Source organism: Neofelis nebulosa, chromosome 3 (genome assembly GCF_028018385.1).
Source record: "Neofelis nebulosa isolate mNeoNeb1 chromosome 3, mNeoNeb1.pri, whole genome shotgun sequence".
In the NCBI taxonomy this organism is placed as follows: Eukaryota; Metazoa; Chordata; class Mammalia; order Carnivora; family Felidae; genus Neofelis; species Neofelis nebulosa.
The window spans coordinates 195,422,406-195,439,628 of record NC_080784.1 but is presented as its reverse complement, the minus strand read 5'-3'; the positions used below and the strand labels follow the sequence as shown (position 1 = coordinate 195,439,628).

The 17,223-nt window shown below is 42.7% G+C and overlaps 1 long non-coding RNA gene across 2 annotated transcripts; it reads right to left on the bottom strand.

Annotated features, from left to right (window-relative positions):
• Positions 1-411: 411 nt before the first annotated feature.
• Positions 412-16,854, bottom strand: LOC131507793 (uncharacterized). 2 transcript variants are annotated; one of them, XR_009259709.1, is made up of 4 exons: positions 16,135-16,854; positions 8,849-8,960; positions 1,638-1,704; positions 412-1,531 (listed from the first exon to the last, which is right to left on the bottom strand). It is a non-coding gene; the product is annotated as an uncharacterized LOC131507793 (long non-coding RNA). The 2 variants fall into 2 exon arrangements; XR_009259708.1 differs by lacking the exon at positions 1,638-1,704.
• Between the last annotated feature and the right edge of the window lie 369 nt (positions 16,855-17,223).

The window sequence follows — 17,223 nt, the reverse complement described above, 5'->3', positions numbered from 1 at the left end:
GATTCTTAATGAACAATAACATATTGATTGGTTCCAGACTTAAAAGTAGTGATGGAAAAAAAAAAAAGTAGTGATGGATAAATCTATCAGTCTAGTTTAAGAAACACTGCTCTGAAGCAGTTACCAATGTATGCCAGTGATACTGGGCTAAAATAGAAAGAAAAGGGGTGTCTAGCTGGCTGAGTCAGTGGTGTGTGTGACTCTTGATCTCAGGTTTGTAGGTTTGAGGCCCACACTGGGTGTAGAGATTACTTAAAAATCTTTTTTAATTTTATTTTTAATTTTTTAAAATTTACATCCAAATTAGTTAGCATCTAGTGCAACAATGTTTTCAGGAGTAGATTCCTGAATGCCTCTCACCCATTTAGCCCCTCCCCCCTCCCACAGCCCCTCCAGTAACCCTCAGTTTGTTCTCCATATTTATGAGTCTCTTCTGTTTTGTCTCCCTCCTTGTTTTTATATTATTTTTGTTTCCCTTCCCTTATGTTCATCTGTTTTGTCTCTTAAAGTCCTCATATGAGTGAAGTCATCTGATATTTGTCTTTCTCTGACTGATTTCGCTTAGCATAATACCCTCCAGTTCCATCCACGTAGTTGCAAATGGCAAGATTTCATTCTTTTTGATTACCGAGTAATACTCCATTGTATATATATACCACATCTTCTTTATCCATTCATCCATCGATGGATATTTGGGCACTTTCCATACTTTGGCTATTGTTGATAGCACTACTATAAACATTGGAGTGTATGTGTCCCTTCAAAACACACACCTGTATCCCTTGGATAAATGCCTAGTAGTGCAATTGCTGGGTCGTAGGGTAGTTCTATTTTTAGTTTTTTGAGGAAACTCCATACTGTTTTCCAGAGTGGCTGCACCAGCTTGCATTCCCACCAACAATGCAAAAGAGATCCTCTTTCTCCGCATCCTCGCCAACATCTCTTTTTGCCAGAGTTGTTAATGTTAGCCATTCTGACAGGTGTAAGGTGGTATCTCATTGTGGTTTTGATTTGTATATCCCTGATGATGAGCGGTGTTGAGCATTTTTTCATGTGTCAGTTGCCCATCTGGATGTCTCCTTTGGAAAAGTGTCTATTCATGTCTTTTTCCCATTTCTTCACTGGATTATTTGTTTTTTGGGTGTTGAGTTCTTTATAGATTTTGGATACTAACCCTTTATCTGATATGTCGTTGCAACATATATGTGCAAATATATGTTGTAAATATCTTCTCCCATTCTGTCAGTTGCCTTTTAGTTTTGTTGATTGTTTCCTTCACTGTGCAGAAGCTTTTTATTTTGATGAGGTCCCAGTAGCTCATTTTTGCTTTTGTTTCCCCTGTCTCCGGAGACGTGTTGAGTAAGAAGTTGCTGCGGCCAGGATCAAAGAGGTTTTTGCCTGCTTTCTCCTCAAGGATTTTGATGGCTTCCTGTCTTACATTGAGGTCTTTCATCCATTTTGAGTTTATTTTTGTGTATGGTGTAAGACAGTGGTCCAGGTTCATTCTTTTGCATGTCGCTTACTTAAAAATCTTTAAAAAATAAAATAGAAGAAAACATTAAATCCATAACCCAGATGGAACTGCCAGCTTTATTTTTTCAAATTCAAATAATCAGGATTTGTTGAAAGAAAATTACCTGCTAGTGAAAGTCATTCATTAGAGTTGCTTTAAGGATACAATGTTATTTTAAAATTGTTTTCTTTCTGTAAAAAGTAACAGAATGGGATCAAAACTACAATGAGATGTCACCTCACACCCGTCAGAATGGCTAAAGTCAAAACCAAAAGAAACAACAAATGTTGGTGAGGATGTGGAGAAAAAGGATCCCTCGTGCACCGTTTGTGGGACTGCAAACTGGTGCAGGCACTATGGAAGACAGTGGTGTATAAGAGGCAAATGTTTGTTGAGGAGTTGAGTGGATGTTCCTCCAAAAGTAGAAATAGATCTACCACACGATTGAGTAATCGGACTACTGGGTATTTACCCCCAAAATACAAAAACACTAATTCAAAGGGATACACGCACCCCATGTTTATTGCAGCATTATTTGCAGCAGCCAAATTATGGAAGCAGCCCAAGTGTCCACTGGTAGATGAATAGATAAAGGGGAGGTGGCGTATATACACAATGGACTATTATTCAGCCATAAAAAGAGTGAAATCTTGCCACCTGCGGCAACATGGGTGGAGTTAGGAGTATATTACTAAGTGAAATAAGTGTCAGGGAAAGGAAAATACCATATGATTTCACTCATAGATGAAATTTAAGAAAGAAAACAAATGAACAAAGAGGAAAAAAGAGAGAGAGAGAGAGACAAACCAAGAAACATATTCTTAGCTATAGACAATAAATTAATGGCTATCAGAAGTGAGGGGGCTGGGGGATGGGGGGAATAGGTGGTGGGGAGTAAGGAGCATACTTGTGATGAGCACTAATTCTGAGTATAGAATTGTTAAATCACTCTATTGTACACCGGAAACAAATGCAACACTGTAGGTTGACTATACTGGATTAAAATTAAAAACTTGATAAAAGAGAAGAAGAAGAAAAAAAAAAAACCACCCCCAAACGCCAAAACCAAAGCAAAGCAAAACAAAACAAGACAAACAACCAGTTCCTCACCGTGCATGTCCAGGATGTGGCCTTCATTCCCAAGCTCCAAGATGCCAGCTAGTGTTGCAGGATGCTTCGAGCAGCAGGATGGAGGAAGGGACCAAAAAAGGGGAGCAGAGTACCTTTTTTTAAAAGCAGATTTCTACGGGTGCCCAGGTGGCTCAGTCGGTTGAACGTCCGACTTCGGCTTAGGTCACGATCTCACAACTCGTGGGTTCGAGCCTCGTGTCGGGCTCTGTGCTGACAGCTCGGAGCCTGGAGCCCGCTTCGGATTCTGTGTCTCCCTCTCTCTCTGTCTTAAAAATAAATAAAACATTTAACAAAATAAATAAATAAAACCAGATTTCTGTTTACATTCCATTGGCCAGAGAGTAATCCCATAGCCACAGTTATGGGAGTACAGGGAGGGCAGGGGCATATACTTTTTATATACTTTTACATAAAAGTAAAGTTCAATAACAAATCTTTTGTCTGTAAGACAGACATAGTATTAAGCCTTTGTCCTAAGAAAATTTGAAGCAGAGGAAGGTTACCCAGGTACTGGATGGCCAACTTAAAATTTAGGAATTCTAGTCTGTGTCATTATACCATGTCATCTCTCAATCTCTTATTTAACAAAGTAAATACATGATTTCTACACCAGTACATTTAAAATTATAAATTTTTAATGTACTAGTGGAACTGGAAACATACTATTGACCCAAGGGAGAAGGAAACTAGTATGTTCCAAGAGGGGGGAAAAAAAAGGAGTAGCAGAATGGGGAATTCTATGTATCACCCTTGGAAAATGCTTGTGTTCTTTGGGGGACCACCCAGTACGCCACACCCCTCCCACAAGCACGAGCTCCACAGAGGTAGGGACCATGTTCTTTGTCTCTACCTTCCCAAGGCTTGGTGCAGAGCCTGGGTCTGATAGATGCCCAATAATCCTTTGAATGAGATGGCATTTATCACCCACACATCGGCCGTCTCTGTGGATTTTGTTTTCGCTGTGCAGCCACTTTTGAAGCGCAGCTCAGCACTTTCTTACATCTATAACGAATGAATTGCATTAGCTTCCAACGTCCATTTGACTGAGAGGTTTTTAGGGAAACTAGAGAAAAAAGCTTACCTTAACAGAGCGTGACACATTTTGTCCTCCCTCAAACATGCACTTCTCGTCTCTCACTCTGTCTTAGTTTTCAGCACTGATTCCTTCTCCCTTAGAAGTCTATGTTTCCCAAGGAGTAAGATACATATCCATAAGAGACGCTTTTTGTTGTACATGGAACAATTTTACATCATTCCTAGAAATGATGTAATATCAAATCTTGTGGGCTGAAAAAACTATTCTTAACAAATTTTTTTCTTAATCCTTCTGAATACGCCAACGAGAATGATTTCAGTTTGCTATTATGTCTCCTTTATTTTTGCATTTGTTCTATGCCTATCTTTTTGTTGTTTTTTTCCCCCCCCTTTTTTTTCTTTTTCCTCTTAACAAAAACTAAGTAGTACTCAGGCCAGAACCTAGATGAGATGGTGGTTTCTTTTCCATTTTAAAAAATGTTTATTTATTTATTTTGAGAGACAGAAAGAGAGGGAGAGTGTGAGTACAGAGGGGCAGAGAGAGAGGAGAGAGAGTCACAAGCAGGCTCCACACTATCAGTGCGGAATCTGATGTGGGGCTTGAACCCATGAACCGTGAGCTCACGACCTGAGCCCAAAATCAAGAGTTGGACACACAACTGACCCAGTCACCCAGGCACCCCGAGATAGTGATTTCTAGCTAGACTTTAGTACCTTAAATTTCTTCAAATTGTATTCATTTTTATAATTACTTCTGTATATATAAAATTATACTAGCTTTTATTTCTTTTATTTTTAAGTTTATTTATTTATTTTGAGAGTGAGAGAGGCAGAGAGAGAAGAGAGACAGAGATTACCAAGCAGGATCTGTGCTGTTAGTGCAGAACCTGATGAAGGGCTTGAACTCATTAACTGCAAGATCATGACCTGAGCTGAAATCAAGAATTGGAGACTTAACTGACTGAGCCACCCAGGTGCCCCTAGCTTTTATTTCAATGTAGTGCAATAGATCTTTCTTCTAGAATAAATTTAAATTTAAAATTCAGTCAATTCAAAGAAAAATAGTAATTGATGATTGAGAACTTTAGAAAAGTAGAAAATGGTAATATTTGGGGCTTCGAGAAATGGCGTTAGATTGAGTTGGATTTTTCGTTATTATTGTTGTTAAGAACAGAGACTCTGGGATGGCATAATGGCTAAATTTATGTGTCAACTTGGCTAGGCCCCTGTACCTAGATAGTTGGTCAAACATTATTGTAGTTTTTAAAGATATGACTAACATTTAAATCAGTAGACTTTGAGTAAAACAGACTATCCTCCATAATGTGAGTGGGCCTCATCCAATTGGTTGAAGGCCTTGAAAGAAAAACACTGACCTCCCTCATGTAAGAGGGAATTCTGTCAGCAGACTATCTTTGGACTCAAACTGCTACTCCTCCCTGGGTCTCCAGCCTGCTGGTCTACCCTGAAGATTCTGGACCTGCCAAGCCTCCACAATCATGTGAGTCAATTTCTTAAAATAAATCTTGCTCACTCTGTCTCCGTGTCTTTCTTCTTCTTTCTGTCTTCATACACACACCCACATACACACACCCACACGCACACACCCTATTGATTTTGGTTCTCTCTGGAGAACTTTGACTAATACACAGTGTTACCTGCATTTTAAATGAGGCTCAAAAGTTAACTGACATCCCTTAAACGTGGCAGGGCCAGGACTCAGCCATGGTTCCGAGTCTGTCCATGATCCCATGTGGCCTTTGCAATTACAGAACCTGTTATAGAAGAAAAAGAAGACAAAAGTGTTTTCAAACTTTAGTCATGGCCCAAGAGATCCAAAGGGTTCACAGGTCAGGAGAAGCAGGTAAAATGGATGTGAAATCCCTGTGGCCAAAGAAAGATTCCTCTTGGATGTCATCCTTCAGAAAGTCCCTAACAGTGCCCGTGCATGCCTGTGCGCACACACACACACACACCAAACTAATACAGAGCTCAGGTCTAGGATCAGTTACTTGTATTTATTCTTCAATGCTTCTTTATGAAAATATTGCTGGAACAATCATCAGCCAATCTGAGTTTATTGCCACCTTGACGGTATAACAGAATATCAGAATTGGGTGGGGGGCAAAGTCAGGATATTTGGATATTTTGAGGTGTGAGGGTCTGGTTTAAGACAGGTCTTTCAATGCAGGGGCTTGATTAGGATCTGTGGACACAACGAGGCAGGGGCTACCAGGGGGAAGGTTTAGAAGCGTCTAAAGGTATAAACAGTCATTTGATATTCTCTATTGAAATATTGAGCAGTCTGATGTTCACTTACATCTGTTTGATTTCAGAAAGTTCCTAACAGGAATAATAAAGTCATTTGCAACTTTTTATCTTCCTGGGCAAGAGTTTCCAAATAATAAAGTCATGTTGTCAAAGACAGTAATGGTGCAATTTGTTTTTGCCATTTAACAACTTTGCAGCACGACTTAGTTGTTTTTTTTTTTTTAATTTTTAATTTAATTTATTTTTAAATTTACATCCAAATTAGTTAGCATCTAGTGCAACAATGTTTTCAGGAGTAGATTCCTGAATGCCCCTCACCCATTTAGCCCCTCCCCCCTCCCACAGCCCCTCCAGTAACCCTCAGTTTGTTCTCCATATTTATGAGTCTCTTCTGTTTTGTCTCCCTCCTTGTTTTTATATTATTTTTATTTCCCTTCCCTTATGTTCATTTGTATTGTCTCTTAAAGTCTTCATATGAGTGAAGTCATATGATTTTTGTCTTTCTCTGACTGACTGATTTCACTTAGCATAATAACCTCCAGTGCCATCCACGTAGTTGCAAATAGCAAGATTTCATTCTTTTTGATTGCCAAGTAACACTCCATTGTATATATATACCACATCTTCTTTATCCATTCATCTATTGATGGACATTTGGGCTCTTTCCATACTTTGGCTATTGTTGATAGTGCTGCTATAAACATTGGGGAGAGCACAACTTAGTTTTTGCATTCACAAAAAAACTTGTATTGCTGTACAATGTTGATTTCACTAAGAGATTTTTTAAGGGGCAGTAGAAAAAATAGGTTTGCCTTGCAGAGTAAAGTCATGTTGATAAAGACAGTAGAATACTAATGTCATGTCAAGGTAGACAGCATGTGGGTGTTCATGGGTTTGTTCTTAGGATCAAGATTTTTGGTTACAAGTGGCAGAAAACACAACCCAAACAGGAATTTCAGACAAAGAGATTCTGTTGGCTCATGATCCTGCAAAGAATCCAAGTGCAGGCATGCCTAGAACCAGGGACTCTCACTGTTACATCATCTGTTATGCATATATGATTATTGAAAGATATATCACTACTGTGTTCCTCTCTATTTCCCAACTCTGCTGTCTTCTATTTCAGCCATATTCTCAACCAACCCCCTCTACTTGTGGGGAGTAGTACCATGGAAAATGATGGAGGGGTGCTATTTTAGAGAGACAGACCAAGACTGTCTCTAGGAAGAAGGGATTTAAATCAGCCATGTGAATGCCTAGGGCAGGCCTTCTGGGCAGAGGAAAAGGCAAGGGGCAAGGACCTCAAGTCAGGAATAAGTTTGGGGTGTACAAAACTGGGAGCAGGCCAGTGTGATTGGAAAGGGTAAGCAAAGCAGAGAAATGAGTTGGAGATGCTGCAGATTAGAAATGAGACCAGAGAGAGAAGCAAGGGTCGGATTATACAGAGATTTACAAGCGGTCAGACTTTATTCCATATGTGACAGGAAGACTTTGGAGGGTTTGGGCAAGGAAGTGACAGGTCTGTCTTATGTTTTAAACCATTCTAGGTGGAGAATTCACTATAGGGGAATGGAAGCAGGAAGACAGATTAGGATACAAGGTGAGAGATGAGGGGGGTTTGATGACAGATCAGCAGGACTTGCTCATGGACCAGACGTAAGGCATAAAGGAAACAAGGGAGTCAAGGATGGGTACTAGGTTTATAGCCTGGATGCAGGGATAATTGTGCCATTTATAGAGGTGGGGGCACCTGGGGAAGGAGCAGGCTGGGAGTCAGAGTTCTGGACATGCTTCCTTTGAAATGCCTGCTGGACGTCCACGCAGTGTGTCAAGCACTTGGACAAAAGGGTCTGAACCCAGAGGACAGATTGGTCTTGGGACACTTTGGGAGGCAGAAATGTAAATGACAAAAGCATGGTTCCGAGAACCCATCCTTGGGGCACTCCAACATAGAGAGGTTGGGAAGACACGAAACTGCCAAAGGCAACTGAGAAGTGATGACCCGTAAGGTGAGGCAAACCAGGAGTATGATGTCTGGCATCCAGGTAGAGTGAGTATTCCCGGAAAGACTGAGTGATCGATATGTCAGAGGTCCTCAGACTTTGAGTAAGGCAAGCTCTCAGAGCCCACAAGCAGAACTGAGTGCATTACAATTCAGATCTACAAAACACACATTTTCTGTGGATCACTGGTTCTGTGCTTTGAAATCCTCATTCCTGCTAATGACGGTGGAAGAGGGGGTTGGGTGATTCAAGATTCCTTCCCTTTTTTTTGGATTTTAATTATTCTCTCTGGGAGTAACTCAATGTCTTTGGGGTCAGTACTAAGTTCAAAGGTAGAACTGCTCATCAGCGTTATTTTTCCCTCTCTCAAGGGATTTCTCCTCCACCACCTTATTCTCAAAAAGGCTCTGGTAGCAGGAGGGAATATATGGGGCAGGGGTGGGGCCACTGGGTTCTGGTCTTTTCTGGTGTGTGTGGCTCCTGACGGATGGTTCTTTAGTCTTGGCACTGTTCCTGCTCTTGGCCTTTGTCAGCCTCCCAGGCCTCTTTTGCTGCATGTTTGAGGCCTCCCTTCTCAGGATGGGGAGCACAGCGCTCTGGGGGTCTTTCACTGCCCTTTCAAAATCCCTCAGCCATGGCCACCTTAATGTGGGAGCCTTGCTAAATGAAGGCATTCTCTCAGGGTCTTGCCATTTACCTTAGTGATGAGAGGAGAGCAAGAATGAAGTTCCTCCCTTATATTGATTCCAACCTCATGTAGATATTTCTATTGTCCTTCACTCCCTTCTACATTTAGGGGCTTTTATCTTGAGTGGGCATAGCCAGGACACTTCCTTCTGACCCCTTTGCCCTATTCTTCTTGAATTTCCTTTTCTTGCAGAGGCACATCACTTACGTCATATCCAGGGGTCTTCCCTCTGGCCTGTGGTGTGATTCTGTGATCCTTGGCAGCCAGATTTGGTTCTAGATAAGTAAAGGAGAACTTTTCCAATATAGAGAAGACTTTCCTGAAAAAAAAAAAACAAAAAAAAAAACAAAAAAACCCCTTGGTATTTAACCCTACTGTGTCCCTAGGAAGTCAACTTTGAGAGTCAAGGCTAAGAAAAAAAAATTTTTTTAAAGGAATGAGTGTTGAAATTTGTCAGAAGTTAGTCAGCACTTATGGAAATAGTAACATAATTTTCTTCTTGAATCCATTGATGTGATGCACTCTATTCATGAATGTTCTTATATTGCTATATCATATATTCTCTTTTTCAACTGAAGTATACATGACATACAACATTGTATCAGTTTCAAGGGTAGAACACAATGATTCACTATTCGTATATATGGTGAAATGATCAGCACACTAAGTCTCGTTAACTTCTTTCACCACACACAGTTACAAAGTTTTCTTTTTTTAATGAGAACTTTTACGATCTATTCTCTTAGCAATTTTTAAATACGCAATATAATACTATTAATGCTAATCACCCTGCCGTACATTACATCCCCATGACTTACTTATTTCATAACTGGAAATTTGTTCTTCTTGTGTATGAAGTTAATCAGAAATACCTTCTAATTAGCTCTTCTTCCAAAGCAGGATCCATCCATCCATCCATTCAGTGTGATATGGAGCCACAGGGCAATATTCTCTAAAAGGAATGAGAAATACAACTATTTATTCAGGCGCACTATTTTAATAACATTATCTCCTTTTTGTCTGGCCTCTTACAACACTGCCTGGGGTAGTATCATGAAATAATTGCTCTTACTTCTCGTGGGCTTTCCGGCCACATCAGAGCAGTTGTCTCTCATTCCATACACTCGAACCACTCAAACAGTCCGTGTGCAGCGGTGGGGGCGGGGGGGGGGGGGGGGGGGCGGAGCTCCGCTTCAGTCTGCTCCTGCCTTTGCCAGACAGACATTGTCAGACGGTCCTGAATTCAAATTGTGTTTCTTGCATCCCCATATGTGTGACCACGTGTAAGTTACCTCTGCTTTCTGAGCCTAACTTCTAACATAATTATAAAATGTGCATAATAACATTGATCTCAAAGGATCATTGCAAATATTGAAGGGAATTCATAAATGTAAGAAGCTGGCTATGGAGTTGGTATTCCAAAAAAAATACAATATAAGAGTACTTAAAAGGGAATTCAGATTTCTGATCATAGCCTCCAGGTCTGGTGGCTGGGCACTCTCTATGTCCAATGATTTAAGAAAAAAATTTAATGTTTTTATTTTTGAGACAGAGAGAGAGCGCGGGAGCATGAGCAGGGGAGGGGCAGAGAGAGGGGGAGACACAGAATCTGAAATGGGCTCCAGGCTCCGAGCTATCAGCAAGAGCCCGACACGGGGCTCAAACTCTTGGAGTGTGAGATCATGACCTGAGCTGAAGTCGGACGCTCAGCCGACTGAGCCACCCAGGCGCCCCTCTACATCTAATGATTTTTCTGTCTAACCAGCCAGTCCCGCAACCCCAATGGGGTGTCAGACAATTCAGTTTGGTTCTGTTATGCCCAGAATTCATAATCCCCAAAGACCACCAGGGAGCCGAGTCCGATGCAAAAGCAAAGAGCCTTTATTCGAGCTAGCTCGAGCTCAATTCCCTACCTGCACAGACGCAGCGGTGAGATGCTGGAGAGAGAGCGGGTTTCAAAAGCACAAGCTTTTATAGGGATCTAGGGGCAGTTGGTGGGGTAATGGTCGTGGCCTTAGCCAATTGGCTGGGGAAGGGTCAGAGTCCCCAAGCTTCCTACACTTTGGTCAAAGTTTGGCTACAAAGTCAAGGGTTCCTACCCCTCTCCCTCCCCCTGGTTCCATAATTTGCTTCTATGATTCACAGAACTCAGGGAAATGCTCTGCTTACTATCACATTGTGTTATAAGGGATGAAAATGAACAGCCACATGAAGCAGCATATAAGGCCAAGGCCAAAGGCACCTGAGCACAGGAGCTTCTGTTCCGTGGAGTTGGACTGCATCACCCTGCCGGCACACGTGACTGCCAGTGTGTAAGCTCTCTGAGCCCATTGTTTAAAGCGTTTTACGTGGGTTTCATTATGTAGGCGTGATTGATTAGATACTTGGCCATTAGTGATTGAACTCCACCTCCAGCTTCTGTCCCCTCCCTAGAGTTTGGGGCATTGGGCTGAAGGTTGTAACCCTCAAATCCTGGGGCTATTTCTTCTGACAGCTAGCCCTTACCCTGAGGCTCTCAAGAGTTACCTCATTAGCGTAAACTCAGGTAAGGTTCACAAGGGCTCCTTATGAATAACAAAAGTTGCCCCAATCATCCCTGTCACTCAGGGAATTCCAAAGGTTTTAGGAGCTCTGTGCCAGGAACTGGGGACGATGACCAAATTTATTTTTATTATTATTATTTCACCAGCTTACCGACAGATCCCTCACAGCAAAATGATCATACCTGTCAGAGCATTCACATCTGATTTAGTATTTTAAAAACAGATACAGCAATAGTACCAATATGAATACACCTAACAGATTTGGAGAAGCCAATGTAAGCTAAAGATAGGTTTAAAGAAATAACTAATTTGTCTCATGAAGCCATTACATACACTTTCGTATTCTTGACAATTACATGCATTTTCTCCACTCTGCTTAAAAGTTTTCCACGCACCAAAACCAGGGTGATATGTATTTCTGCATAGCACACTGTGGCACATGGGGCTGCCCTTTGGTTATTTTAAGATTTGATTGCTAATTGCATTGCTCTTTTCCCCTATGATCTACCGCCTTTTGTGCTTCTCAGGAGCCTGGGCAGAACTACTTAGCATGGAAATCAGCTGATGGTTACCTAGATCCAGTTCCTCCGCAGGCCAGTCAATTTCTGTAGGTGTTCTGTCCTGAAGAGCTTTTGACTCAATCCCCCAATACATTTGATAACCAATATCAGTGTTATCACAAGACTACACGAAGTACTAGCCTTACCGACAACATCAGTATTACTCCATATGGCAGTAGGGTCACGGTACAACTTGGTACCATGAAAAATCTGAAAAATAGAAGCCCAAAGATACAGTTGTGTTACCAGAGCTCCTTTTGTTGGAGAAGTGGATAAAGGGCACCGAAGATGGCTGATTGGACTGAAACAAACTCTGGTCTCTAGCTTCGAGACCCCTCCTCCGGTTTCTTCTTCCTTTGTTTGCCAGGCGCGCGAAAACCCCCCCAGATATGGAGGCTGTCAGCTATAAATTACGCTCCTCACTTGCATTCCGGGCTCAGACCTTTGGAAAAACAGCCGCCTCTGAGTTTGCCGGTGTAAAATAAATCTCCAATCCACCAAGATGTCCGAGTGCCGCTTGGTTTTTCCGCCAGCGTTCCAGCCTGGTTCCGTAACACATTTAGTCATTAAGGGATGGTCCAGTTCATTCTCATATCACATCATATGGCCAGAATGCCTTCCAGGGCGATCTCACTCAGATTTGCAGACTGCCATTTGACCTTGTCAGATTCCAGAAGCAGGAGTGGTCTTGGCAAACACTAGCTTCACACTTCTGGGTCTCCAGTATAACTGTGCTAAGAGATAATACTATTCCTTTGCTCTGAGTCTCTTTAGAGGTATTAATATAATTAATTAATATAATTAATATAATTAATGTGAAATCCAATTATTATATAATAATTGGATTTCACTTGTTGCATAGCTCACTTATCATTTCTTTACTCTCAGCTATTATTTCTCCTTCTCTCCATTTTTTTAAGTTTATTTATTTATTTGGGGGGGGGAGGGGCAGAAAGGGAGGGAGAGAGAGAATCCCAAGCAGACTCCATGCTGTCAGTGCAGAGCCCGACATGGGGCTCGGTCCCACAACCATAAGATCATGGCCTGAGCCTAGATTAAAAGTTGAATGCTTAACCAACTAAGCCACCCAGGCAACCTTGTTTTTTTTGTTTTGTTTTGTTTTGTTTTTACACAAACTTTTTCACCTTTGGAAGGGACATTGGTCCAGATATCTGGCAGTAATACTAGCCTAGCAACTGCCTACCCTTCAGTCCACTCCCATTCATGTAGGGTAGGGTGACACATGGACAGAACTAGTGGGCCATCTCAACCACAGGCAGCACAATAGCATTTACTCTCAACTCCAACTTTCCCAGACGGGGTGCAGACACAATCTACCCATCGGGCCTTGAGGAGTTCTGACATAAAGGTTTAAAAGCGTTGTTATGGTTTCCTACTGAGGAATCATCTCTGCTTCCAGTAACTGCCGTGGGACCCCTGGCTCTGGAAGCACTGCATCATGTAGGAAAAAAGAAAGTCATGGGAGAGAACTGTACGACTGGGCCAGCATTCCCCCTCACCCCTGTTCCCAGATATCCCAGAAAATTAGAGGGATCCATCCAGTGGGGACCCTTAGCCCCACTCGTGTTGAGTGTGAACACTCAGTCATGAGGTTGTGTAAGCCAGCCACTCACACATTTATCTCTCCCCTCCCCATTTTATTAACAAGTTTCTTTAAGATTTTCTTTTGAAGGAATCTTCACACTCAATGTGGGGCTCGAATTCACAATCCTGAGAGTCGCGCGCTCTACCAACTGAACCGGCCAGGCGCCCCTCTCCACTCCCCATTTAGACAGCAAATGTTCAACTGTCCATTTGAATTCGCTATTAAACCTCTCCTCGGAGAAATGATGTGCAGCTCATATGCCCATTTGATGTGATACCTCTTGCCTGCTGTTGGACACTATGGGCTGTAAAGTGCATCCTTCGGTCTGAAGACATGTAACTCAGCCACCTCAATTGATCCAGTATATTCTGTTCTGATCCTTTAATAGTGGTGTCAGCATTTGCACGCACTTGGGCACACACGGCCCAGTCTGGAGTAAGAGTGTTCCGCTCAGGGCCCACGTATAGCCTCCTGGGGCCACCAGCATTTTTCCGATGCATCCACTCACCACCTGTGGGTGGGACTTTTCCCCCGGGGAATTTTCCCCATTACCACTTGCAGCCTCTCTTGTTGGCAGACAGAACAGTTCTTGGCATTTTGGGACTCGAGAGGGTGCACGAGGAATGAGTTTAGCCACAGCTCATCTCCACGTTGCTGCAGCACTGCCCTGCCCTCTCATTTCATGGACTCAGGCAGTCGCTTCCCGGGAGAACACCAGAAAGGCCCCTTGGTGGTTCCAATCACCTTCTGAACCTGGAAAAGAGTTCTTCTGATGGGCATCAACATGTCTAACTTTAATACAATTCTTAAATTCCCAGAGTGATTTCCATAGGGCTGCACACTATATAGGCACCCTTGAACAGGCCAGTTTTCTGCTGCTCGTTTACCTGACCACGTGGCCAGGCCATTGGCTCCTGCCCATGAGTTGGTGAAAACTCAAACACAGGGACCTTTATCATTGTTCAATTCTGCCATCGCCACTACGAAAAGGGCATGAAGTTCAGCCAGTTGAGCTTATTTATTCTTCCCTCCTTCAGAGTCTTTCCATCCGCTGGTCTTAGACTTGCAGCCTTGCAAACAGGATACTCTCCATTCGCCTTGGAACTGCCCCATGAACCAAGTGGCTTGGTTGGTCAGTTGAGTGCTGTTCATGCGATAGGTTTCAGCAATTTCTGAGGTGATCCCAGTCAGTCGTAGGAGAAAAGCGGCTACTTGCCTAGGTGTAGGGGCAGGTGCCTCCTCGGTTCCCCTGGTAGCATGCTCCTGTAGGAACTGTTTCCATTTTCTTCTGGAACTCCTCTGGACCCTGCCTTCCTTATTAGAGTGCCTCTCTGATGTCACCCAAGGCATTATGGGTATCTCAGGGATCGTGGTTATTGCACATCTTTCAGTCATACAGGCAGTCTCAAATGCCCAAGAGCAAGCTAGTAATTGTCTCCCAAATGCTGAGTACTGGGCAGTGGCATGTGGAATTTTCTGGTCCAAAATTCAATGCTTGTCCCTGGGAGACACACACAGGTTTTTGTCGTAGGCTTCAGTCTGCATGTACAATAGCAGATACTTCTAAAATTATATCTGAGCAGGGATCACAGGGCTTAAAAGCACTGAGAGAGTTATCCTTTTATATAATTGAGACGTGGCCTACTTTTGGTCAGCTCCCGGCTCAAACATGGCCTTCTCTAGGGAAGTCTTGTGAAGCTAGCAATATTTCCAGATGTGAAATATGTGTTCTCCAAAATCCAGATAAACCAACCAAATGCAGGGCTCTTTGTTTGGTCCTAGAGGTGGGTAATAAATAACAGCGGTTTGTTTTCAGTCACTTGTGGAATGTGCTGGATGGTTCCTGCCCAGATTAGTTTTTGAATATCGCTGGTTGAGTAGGTCCTTGGATCTTTGTTGGATTTATTAATCTACCTTGCACGTTCATGTGAGTCACTGCAGTGTTCAAGTCAGCCCTAGCTTGCTCTTAGGTTTCCAATATTATCATAAAGTCATCATCAATATAGTATATATTACACTTGGGACTTGCACCAAATCCAATCCCTTCTGACCAAATTATGACAGTGAACTGGTGGATTCAAGATCACCCTGTGGCCGTAAAGTAGATGTATATTTGGATCCTTTACACATGAGGGCGAACTTCTGTTGGTTGTCTTTTGAGACTGGAAAGTGTTTGCAAGATCAATCACAGAGTATTTTATGATCTGTTTTTACTCATAATACTTCCGACAGTAAATGTGTGTGTTTTTTCCCCCTCCACACCAACCAATTCCACTTTCTGGATACCAAATAGCTGTTCTACGATTCAGTTTGGATCTGAGGCCAACCTCTTGCAGTTAGTCTCAGACTCTACAGCTTAAAAACTTTTTTTAGTGTTTATTTTTTAGAGAGAGAGACAGCACATGAGCAGGGGAGGGGCAGAGAGAGAGAGAGAGACAGAATCCGAAGCAAGCTCCAGGCTCTGAGCTGTCAGCACAGATCCCGATGCAGGGCTCGAACTCATGAACTGTGAGATCATGACCTGGGCTGAAGTCGGACGCTTAACCAACTGAACCACCCAGGCACCCCCAGAAACTGCTATATTCCTAGTTTGTCTAGTGTTTCCTCCCGGTGTCATTTAAGTTGTTCCTTAAGCCCCTGTATTTCCTGCACTCCTGATGATATACAGATACTTGACTAGATTCACATTAAATACTTTTTCCCAGAATACTTAGCTTTCCTATAGCTGCTGTAACAAATTATTACAAATAATTTGTGTGGCTTAAAACCACACAAATGCATTACCTTGCAGTTCTGGAGGTTAGAAGTCCTACTCAGGTCTCACTGGCTAAAATTAAGGTGTCGGCTGGGCTGTGTTCCTTTCCAGAAGTTCTCGGGGAGAATCAGTTTCTTGGTCTTTTTCATCTCCTAGAGGCTGCTCACGTTCTTTGGCCATGGCCCCCTCGTCCACCTTCAAAGCCACATTGTATCCCTTTGGCCATTCTTCTGCAGTCACCTCTCCCTCTGAAAGTTCTCTTTTAAGGGCTCCCATGATTAGATTAGGCCCACCTGGATATTCAGGGTAAGCACTTACCTGCAAAAGTCCTTCTGCCAGGGAAGATAACACATGCACAGATTCCAGGAACTAGAACACGGGCGTTTTGGTGGGGATCCGTGTCATGCCTACCACAAGTTCACAGGTGATACTTCGTGGGTCATCAGAACAAAAGCCCCATTAGGAAACTGTCCTTCTACTAGTAAAGCCAAGTTTCAGGGGGTTCAATAACGGAGAGGAGAGCAGTTAGCAAAGCCATGTGGGCACAGAGCTACCTGGGTGTGCGAGGGAGGGGATAAAAAAATGTAGCTGCCAGAACCCTACCCCAAAGATTCTGATTCCTTAGGTCAGGGCTGGTAGCTGCCATACGACGTCCTCTTTCCTCCTACAGAAGTGGGTGAATCACCCTTGCCCAAGCCTGGGGCCCAGTTTTGGAGGAAACAGGCAGGAGATTACAGGTAGAAGCTTGTTTTCTTGATCTCCTTCTGAGGTCTGGCCTCTCAAGGGCACCTAGTTGGTGGAGTCATTTCCCCATTTGCCAATAGTCGCCAGCAAGAACGAACATGCAGGTGACAGTCAAAATCGGTGAGCTTCCTCAGGGAAATGGTCACTGACAGATTTACTTCCGTGGGAGACAGCAAACTTCTTCATCCAGGTCATTTGCCAGAAAAAAAAAAAAAAACAAAAACAGGGGCTGACAAAATTTTTTTGCAATATTTAGCATTTAAATTATATGACTTTAAAAATGTGAATTTTAACTGATTATATTAATTTAAAAAAGGCAGTAGAAAAGTTGAAAAAAATCAAATGTGTAGAAGATAAGCCTCCTTCCCTAGTTC